Consider the following 10,380-nt stretch of genomic DNA (forward strand, 5'->3'; position numbering starts at 1 on the left):
TGGTTCTACCTCCTTATTCAATTTTGTTCCTAATAGCCATGGAAACAAAGAAATGTCAGTAAAAGTAACCGTTTCATTCTGTTTCTTTCTGACCACAGCCTGCACTAAAAGCTTTGTTATTTGCTCTCTGCTCCGCATGCTGGAGGGAAAGGAGGGAGAAAGCAAGGTAGCTCACAGAGGGCAAGGATCGCTGCTGATGTGGCAGGGAGGGATAGAGCAGCAGGGTGCCAGGCTGAGATAGTGATGACCAGGGCAACTGAGAAGTGATGTAATCTTCAGAGAAAACAAGACCGTTTCAGTGTGCCCTCCCTATCCGTCTCCTACCCCTGCTCCTTACGCGTCAGCCCAGAAACCTAAAGTGAGGGGGCAGGTGCAGGTGGTGGTGGAGCAGCAGCAGAGAGAGTTCCAAAGGCCAGGTGGACTCCTTAGGGGTTGAGGAGCGGTCCCCAGCTTCCCTCTGCTCTTCCACCAGCCTCTCTGCAACCCCCCGGTAAAGGCTGAGATAAGGCCGGGAAGCAGGAGCGGGTGGCTCTAAGCAAAAGGAACATTAGGGGCTATGAGGGCTGAGGGAGGAGAAGACTTGGGGAGGGCACTTGTCATCAGTGTGGGAAATAGGCAGGAGGCAGTTGGGGACATTAAGCTGTGAGAAAGGAGAAGAACTTTTTTTTAAGAAAATGGGTGGAGGAAGCAAAAAACAGAATTGGGGAGGTGTACGTGTGGGTTGTGGAGGTGTCAAACAGGACATTGGTGTTTCCCAGATGAGGGCTGTGCCATGCCTTAGCTGGAGTGTGAGGTTCAGCAGGCTGTGCTAATAATAAAAATAAAAATAATTAAAAAAAAAAAGAAAGAAAAAGATGGTCATATCTGATAACCATCAGTAGTGTCACTCTGTGAATAGGAGTACTTGAAGGTGGTGATTAAAACGTCTCCTGCTCTTTTTGCAAAAACCTTGACTGTGAGGGAACTTGGTAGAAAACAGTCAAAACTGTTAGTCACTCTCTATTTTGCTTCTATCACCCAAATAGAAAAATAGCACCAAAAAAGTTAAATCCACGGAATTTTATTCATTCCACTAACAAAGAGAGTTACGGGTGCTTGCTGCTAGGTTTTGGGAGACCGAAAAGACTACTGAATCTGAAACTCAGGCTTTGTGTAAATTCACAAAATATACACAATCATAAACTTTTATAGAACTTTTCTCTTAATCTGTGAAGATTAGTTTAACCACACTGCTGTTGGCTGCAGTGTCTAATTGTTATCATCTTGATTGCCAGATAGATTCTTTCCAGAGACTCCCACTGAACAGAGATACCCACACAAACCTGGGTTTGCCCTGCATAGTCATGAGCTGTCACCTCAATAGTGCCACTGAAGTTATTCCGTAGAAACTGATGACAGCGAGCTAACGTTAATGAGGATTATTTTAGAGTATTGAGCCATGAGTCAACTTTCTTAAATCCAAAGGAGATTGGGTATATGTGAAGAATGATTGCTGCTAGAAGCAGGATTGAAAGGGAAGTACTGTATTAAATATATACTTAAATGCTTCACAAAATACTTAATAGAATATGTACTTATACTTACTAAGATATGTACTGGAAGAGGATAGTCTCACCTGGAATAGTTAGGTGGGGCTAGAAATCTTATCTGTGTGTTGGATGTCCTTCAAACCACTGTAAAAGAGAAAGTCTCATCTCAAAGCAAAGGAAAGGTGGTGGGTTAGAGGACAGTTATTGTCCCACAGAGGGGCCTTATCCCACAATGATTCAAGTGTTTCTATGCACTCTCTGCAGGAGGGGAGGAGTGGGAGACCTCCAAAGGATAATCCAGACTTTATGCTAACTTTCAAGTAAGTTAGTCTGTCTAAGACTGGAATTACTCTCTGGAGGGACCTCTCTTGTTTCACTGGCGTTTGAGGAAGTGTTAAATTAATTGGGTATGCCTAACTTAGTTGGGTAAACCTAGGCCTAAACTGTGGCATTTCTCTTTTGTTGAAAGGGTGGTATCGTTGCATGCTGTGTCATGGCTGGTGAACGACTCTCATGTCACGTAGCACCCCAAAGGGTGAAGAGTCTACCTGTAACTCACCTTGCACCTGCTAGCAGAGCACAAGCACTTGGCGGAGGTGTTAGGCCAGGGATATCCTGCTGTTCAGAGCAGACCTTGAACATGGAGGAACTTGAATGTTCAAGGGACCGTTGCTAAAATGGCCCGGCACGGAGGACCCAGTTGCAGCCAGCCCAGCACTAGCATTGCAGGTTGGTTTGGTGTGGACTCCTACCGCAGACATAAAGGTCCAACCCCAGCCAGGACTGGCGCTGGTAATGTGGCTGCACTGGGAAACGGTGATGAAACACCTCCATGCTCTTGCCACGTGTCAGCAGCAGGTGACAGCAACAGAGATCTGATCGACTGTAACTGCTCAGCGGTGATTACCTTGACGTAGATTTTGTGTACGTATGGATGCCACCGGGTCAAATTTGGTGACGGCTTTACAAGTCCCTCTCATAACCTTGGCTGTGCATGACACCTCTGTGTTGAAAGCCTTCTGGAGCTCTTGGCTCTCCTCGGTTCTCCTTGCTGATGGTGGGTTTTGGTTCTGAGTGGTTTTACCCCAGGGGAAATTAACAGTTCTCACCAAAATTGTCCTTAGGTTTCTAAATGAAAGGGTATGAATGCGAGAAGTTCTAGCAAAATCCCAGTCACCAGAGTTACATCTCTGCTTCTGTCACAGAATTTCTGTTGGCTCTGTATAGCGGCACTTACCTGTGCAGCTGGAGACAACAGGGTAAATATTGCAAAAAGGTTGGATGCCAATATGTTAAACGTGTATTTTTAAAGATATCTGCTGTATTACTGTAGGTTATTTAAACAAGATTTTCTTGCTCTGGAGCCTGAAAACAGCACAGCAAAATGTTAATGCCTTTTTTTTTTTTTTTTTTTTTTTTTTTAACTTTAATCATCTTTCTGTATTTCAGGGCTGGAATGTAATCATAAAAGTTAACACGGCTCTTCAGATTGTTCTTCTTTCTGTAAGCATGGCTTCATAATGGAGATTTAGTGGGCTGTAAACAGGATGTCGTATGGTGCTCTCTGTCAAAAATTAATGATGGCAATGAAGATTAAATTATTCTTCCGTGAAAATACAGCACATACGCAGGGAGATGTTTGCAAGCAGGCTTAAAATAGGCCATTCCCTGAGGACAGCCTGGGGAGTTTACTGGCTGCCCCCAGTTCCTGGTGAGAGTCTGGGTCTGCCACAAAGGGGAGCTGTGTTTAATTTCTGCAAAATCCTGGGACACAAAGGGAGGCTTTTGTTTCTCTCCCTTCCAGGTGGAAGCTGTAGGCTGTGGTGCCTGGATAATCTGATATTCGGCTACCTGCGGTGTACTCCCATTGCTCCAATTTGCAGTGCTGGCCTCCTTTCGCTGCCCTTCGTTGTCAGAGCTCGGAGCGTTTCAGTCTGTGGGGATTCATTGTGAATTCGACTATGCATGTTGGAGGGGGGTGGAGGGAGAGGGAGAAGGGATTTTCCACAAATGGAAACTGAAAACCTGCAGCATATCTATATGGAAAAGGCTTCCACTCCATCATCTGCTTCTGATTTTTTTTCCCCTAGATGCAGCACGAACATGTCAGTGGGAGAAAAAAATATTATGTTTCCTGAGACAGGTTTGTCCTGATGCTGGCTAGTATGGATTGCCTGGTGTGCCAAGAAAAGCTGTTTCATGTGAGGCATGGTTTTCTGTAATGCAGCTCTCAGGAAGCCTGTGTGGCTGCTTTCTATTTCATTTTTTGGCAGTAGGTGGCTGTCTGCCTCTGCAGAGGCTCAGCCCAGGCCAGAGTATTCCCCAAGCTGCCTGCTTCTACATTCCCCAAACCTGTTTTCCATATTACCGCTCGGTAAAGATGTAAATATTAAGCAGAAGATTTCACGCCTTCCACAAGGGCACGGCTTTCTCGGTGAATTCAGTCCTGGTACCGGGGAGAAAATTAGGAAACTACATCTTGGAGGGAAGACGTCATTGTGACCTTTTATTCCCCTGTGGAAGAGCTACTACCAATATTCCAGCTCAATGATCTTTGTCTTCTCACAGCTTCAGTGGTTACAGGTTAGGATCCTGAAAAGCATCAGGTTTGGGGATTTTTACATTTTTGAATGCCTTCTTTTTTCTTAGTCTCATAAGCTGCCTTGATCTTTATTGTTCTTTTTTTTTTTTTATTCACCCAATCATATCCTGTGTGTCTTCTCATGTGAATCCCCTTGTGGGTAGATCTTTGTAGCTGTATAATCCTTTGAGCCATCTAGCCCTGGGAGAACACATCTTTCCCCCTTGTTTTTGAAGCCTGTTGTCTAAGAAGACAACGCATTTGTGTATGCTTAGAATATATGAGCTGATAGAACCAGAAGGGGAAAAAGAGGTGACTACAGTACTGACTCCATCCCCTTGCACAGGGAACATGGCCCTTTGTGGCAGAAAGCGGCTCATTTCAAACAGGTACTGCACTGGACCTTTGGCACATGTGGATGTATAAACTGAATCACACCTGACATTTTAACTCTCCTTTGAAGTTCTGACACGATAGTGAAGCTAAAATGTATCTGATATGTAAAAAACAACTGTTCCTGTCCCTTCGCAAAGATCTCTGCTCCTTCAATTACTAGCGTATTTCATGGGGAAAATTACTACCCTGATAGAGTTAGTCTTTCAGTGAGCAGTGAATATTGTTGTTGTTGGTCAGGAATTAGCTGAATAACATAAATTACGCTGGTAAAGTTAACCCAACCAGCGTGCAAGCATGTCTTTCTGTTTTGCTAATTAGCTGGAGATTACCAGCTCCTGCTTTGGGGCAGAGATGACCTTTTCTGCCGTAGGCAAGGGAACCTGGCAGGGCTTCTCAGGTTTGCCTTTCAAATATGCACTCTATACCTGGGTAGATGCGAGGCATTTTTGATATTGCTGTTCTTTGATATGGGGAATGGTGACTTTAATGAGATTTTTCTTTTTCTTTTCTTTTTTTTTTTTTTTTCCAGAAAAGGAGATTTTACTTTAAATGCTAAGACAAGATCCCTGGCTTTTCCAGTTGTACTGGGGAGAACTGGTAACTGGAAAGCAGCCACCTAGCATGGACTGTCTAGAAGACAGAGTGAGGACAAAATAACCCCCTGTGCCTCTGTGAGCATTGCCCAGTACACTGCGTACTGCTGTGCTATGTGATGCGCAGCTGCCTGCACCAATTTTCATCCTCTACCACACGCACACTTTCACATTTTCCTATTCTGGTTGCTATATTGAGATCTCTGCCATGGCTCCAAAGTATGCATTTTGCTTCTCTGGATTCACCACAGTGGGTCTGATAAGTCCTGTAAGCTGTGTAGCCATCTCTGTCTCTATGAATGCAGGTAAGTCTAAAACACCTTCACGATAAAGTCCCCTCAGCCCTGGCACAGATCAGGGATTTGCCACCTGCTCTGTATATCCAAGCAATTTGCAGCTGCTTTCGCAGCCCAGGGATGAGTATCTGTGGGCCTGGGACAGAGACCAGACTTGTGGGCAGCCTGTGGAGAGAGGACAGCAATGTGCTCCAAATGGCAGAGTGAGGTGGAGAAGTCTGCTGCAGGTTTCTGCAAGGCTGCCTCCGAATGTTGCTTCGGTCTGGTGTGGGAAAGGAAAAGAGATGATCAAAGCTGTCATTTGTGGATCACACCTACTATCCAGGCCCTGTTTCCAGCTGTGGTATATCTTATTTAAAAAGAAAAACTTCGGTAGAGGGATGTCTGTGGGGCTGTGGGAGCACCTTTTGGTTTAAATCCCATCCAATGGTAAGTGACTGTCCAAGCATCCCGTTACCCTAGCTGCCTACTTCTGAGTAGGATGGGCTGTTTGAGTAATGTATTGGCACTTTTTGTGATGTCTGTCTCTCATATTAAGTGCAGATAGTGACAGCAATAGATAGGGAACACTTCTGCATTTTCTCATAACTCATCTATGTTTCTTCACCCATGTGCTGAATTGAATTGAGTTGGGGAGTCTTGCCACTGAATCCTCAAGAATGGTCTTTAAACCTCAAAGTACAAGACCAGATGAGGTTTTATAAATACTGCCTAGTTTTTCTCTACCTGCACAACTAACTGTTCAAGAAACACAATTTAAGGGATAGTATAGCTACTGCTCACACTGGCCTCAGGGTGCGGGTATTTACATTGCCTCCTGGATTTTCCAGATCATCAATAGAGAAGTCATCTCTGAAACATGATTAAATCAAATAACATTTTATTTAACAAGTCATCTTCCTTCTGGCATGAGTCAATTAAGTGGTCTTGTCTAGACTTGTAATGAAATCCCTCCGGAGTTTGGCCAAGGAAAGGTATTAGCCATACTAAAAGGCAAAGACCTTGCACCTAAACAATGTGCAGCTCAGCTGAATCTACAAACACAGAGTTGTGGACTCCTTAACTGAACAACTAAAGGTATTGTTTTCAAATAAACCATGTTCTTTTCATTTCTTGGACATGGCTGTCAGTGAAATAGAATCCTAACTACTGCTTCAAACCTGACCCACCCTGAAGTTTGAGTAGCAGAAAATATGAGATTAGTTGCTAGTAACAAAACAACTGTGATTACAACAGAAGCAGCTCTGGAAAGACTGCTGTCCTTCACCTACCGTGTGGTAAAACAGAGGTGAAAACAGTCAGGAATGAATGGCTTTCATTAAATTTCTGTTAAAAAAAAAATTAAAGTGCTCTGTAATGGTAGCAATGAGTATAAATAAGGAATAAGGATGTCTCACTGTAGAGAGTCTGCCCAGACATGACAACAAGAATGAGTCTTGAAATTATTGGGGGAGGTGTTGTGTATATTTCAGGAATTTTTCATATATTATCCTATGTATTTCAAATAAGCCAGAAAAAATATGGATGGTTATTTGAATAAATCGTCCAACTTTTGTCTTCTATTCATCACTAATATTTGATTTTTCTAGCCATGTGATGCTGAACTTCAGGTAAGCTAGTCAACATCAGAGGCTATCTCAAGCCTAAGAAAAAGCAGTCTCTTTCTCCACTGATTGTTATCTCAGAGGAAAAGACCATGGATAATTTTACAAGCTTCTACTACATTGGACTGCAAAGACGTATACAGTGGAAAACATCTTCTTGCTGCTCTATATTTTCAAAGATTTTTTTTAAAGTTCCTAATTGATTAAAAGCCAAAATCTCTGTTACTTTAATCCAATCTCTTTCCCCAGTTCAGTGAAGGAATCTTCTTCTGGGTTCATGTGTTCAGTAATGTAAATCCAGACAATAAATTCAACTCCATGTGTTCAGCTGCACTATAGAAAGGCTAATACAGCTGGGACATCACTCTTAATAACCTCTACTCTTTGTATCTGTGGTGGTCTTAGAGCAGTACAAAGGGAGATAAATATATCTCTTCTCATCAGTACAGGCTATATTTGGAAGATCTCATGTGATGTAAATTTCCATTGTTAAATCACTGCAGGAAAAAAAACCACAACAAAAAACACCAAAAAACTTTCTGAGTTCTTAATCCTTGCAACACTGATGGAAAATCACGGTGTCCCACAGTGGTCTGTGGGTCAATATGTCCTTTACGAAATTATAGGTACCTTTGTGCAGCATTTGCAACATTACTGTGAAACTAAATGAGGGCTCTCTCTCACATTTGAGTTGGTCTTGATCCTCAATGAACCTGACATAATAAGCAGGTCTACGTATAGGGCAGCACAGGCTGTCAAACGAACTAGCAAATACGTGCTGCAGTAACAGAAAATGTGTAACAGAAAATGTCAAAGGGAAACGGACCATAAGAATGGTGCCTCGAACATAACTGCCTAGTTTTGCTTGGTCCATTTCTCAGGTTTTAGCACAGAAATGAAAGCTGTGAGCTTTTTTTTTAATAAAGCTTGCTCATAAATGGGGCATCTCCTTGTAGTGGGAACTCTCTAAAATCTCCTTCTCTTTATTCTGCAGCTGACAGGCAGTACAGGCAGGTGTATCTGTGTATTTGTTCTTTCTTCTAAATGCTGCAGTTTCATTCACCCTCTCTTCCCCTGGAAAGACCTAGATAAAGTGTGATTGATTACCTGCTCGGATCCACAGCAAATTGCCTCATTCAAAATGTTAATTTGGACCAATTCATGCTCAGGTGAGAGACTACAATTTAAAAGGCTTTAAAAAGCCTCTTTCAGCTCCTAAGTTCATTATGAGCATTGAGGGACTTTATTAAACTCGTGGGTTTTCCACAAGCGTCATATTGTCCCACCCTGTCAGGTCTGTAAGATCCATCACGGGTGCTGTGACAAGGACAGTCATCTGAAAGACATGTTCATATTTGTATAAGGCCTGGTGTAGACATGACACTGTAGTTCACCATAGACTTGATCCAAAGTCCACAGAACTCCCTGTCACTATTAGTCTGGAATTTGAATTTCTGTTGAAGTTCAACTCAGAGAAGAAAAGCAAAGTGACAAAAACCATCTCACTGGAGAAACAGGCATCACCTTAAGATCTGTACGGATGGCTTTGCTTTGTTGAGGAGTCACAAGTAAGACTTCTATTTATTACTAAGTCATTGATATTCGGAAAATAGGCCTGGACAAGCTGGGTCCATTATGTATTTCTTTGAGGGACCAGAGTGTTTCACTTCATAGGTTAAGATTTCAATTCCTGAGCATTCAACAGGTCCTTCAAAAGGTGATTCTAAATGTAGTTCATTTTCAGGACTGTGTTTATGTTTGGTGATTGGATCAAGTCCCGTAAATATTGTGCACAAACACAAAAGAGAACACTAACTTCTGAACTGACTATAAGAATGATCTTGGGGGTGGTATGAAAGAGTTAAAAATATTTTAAACATCTGAATTTGAACAAATTAACCCCACCCTCGTGATGTGATTGCCAATCATTATAATAACATCCAGATTTTTGTGGACTGGGAAGCTCTTTATAGAGGAGGTCGGTATTGTTAGCCCTGTTTAAGCTGAGGAAACTGGGGTATAGCAAAAGAACTGGCCCAGCATCACTCAGCTGGTGATGGAAGTGACAAAAACAGAATCCAGATCCCCTTCGTCCCAACCCAGTGAACTTTACATAGGTCACTAAACATCACTATCTTCATTTTGTGAGGGGCAAAACCTGACCCTAAGCAGAATGGAGAGGCATGGGACCCGTGTCCTAGCTGGCATCCCAAACCTGAGTCTCTCACCTGGGGCATCACCACCCCAGTGCGGAGACTCTGGGGACTCTTCCATTCCTCGTATTGTTATTCCTCCTGATTTCTACATTGTCTGTTCTGGCATTTATGAAAAAAAAAGAGAAGAAAAAAAACCCCATTTGGTTTTCTTTTCTGAATTCCAACCAGACCATTATGCTGAGCTGAGCATTTCTGAATTGAAGCAAATCCAACTGCAGTGGCCTTGCCATAGGCACACCCTGATTAACAGCAAAAAATTCCATATGTTCCACCCTTCACGCAGGCATGACTGTTCTGTGACCTAAATGCTCTGATATGTCTCATGCAGGAGAGTTTTCACACTGGGGGCAACTTTGACTTGTGTCACTGCCTACATCTGGTTATGTTTCAGGTGGTTTATCTTCTTTTTCCCTCGATCCTCTGCGGCTACTTTCAAAGGCATTTGTTTACTTCACTAGGTATTTTTAACCCCACAGCCTGTTTTCTCTTTCTTCATCTCACAATAAAGTTATAATGCTGAATTTATGACACAGCAATTATTTTCATGGCAACAGACTGTGGCATCATAAAACAGGATTATGATGACTTCACTGAATAATCAAGTAGAAGCAGCCAGGTTCTGGGTAGGGAAAGATCTTTTCTAACAAAACAGGTATATCTTCAAAAACAATAGGAGGAAAACTGTTGTTAAAGTCAAATTGCTAGTTGCATAAACAAGCTTTGTTATCTTTCTCCCGGTGAGCAAAGCCTTCCAGCGATGCACAGTAAATCTTTGAGGAACATTCAAATCCTGGAAACTCTTTTAGTACTTATTTGTAGTTTACTCTGATGTATTTGGACTTCTTTTTTTTAACTGAGTAGGGATGGGTCTTCAAGTCTCCAAAGAGCAAACTTTCATAAGAGCTTTCCGTTGCTGCTATTCTAACTATCGGTATTCGACTGCATATATGGGGCAAGAGGTGTACGTGGTATTTTACAGATGAATAAAATGACAAGTCTTTGCCTCCAGCTGCCCTGAACCATCTAAACAAAGGAGAAAGGGAAGCTTGGGTTAGGCTGGAAATAAACTCTCCTGTGGTAGTTCTGTGCTTTGAACTTCTAAATGTGGGCAGTTAATGATTTTTACTATTTGCTCCGGGGTTTTAGCCAGTTTCTCAAAACACTC

The sequence above is a fragment of the Aquila chrysaetos genome, chromosome 14, assembly GCF_900496995.4.
Source record: "Aquila chrysaetos chrysaetos chromosome 14, bAquChr1.4, whole genome shotgun sequence".
NCBI classification, from domain to species: domain Eukaryota; kingdom Metazoa; phylum Chordata; class Aves; order Accipitriformes; family Accipitridae; genus Aquila; species Aquila chrysaetos.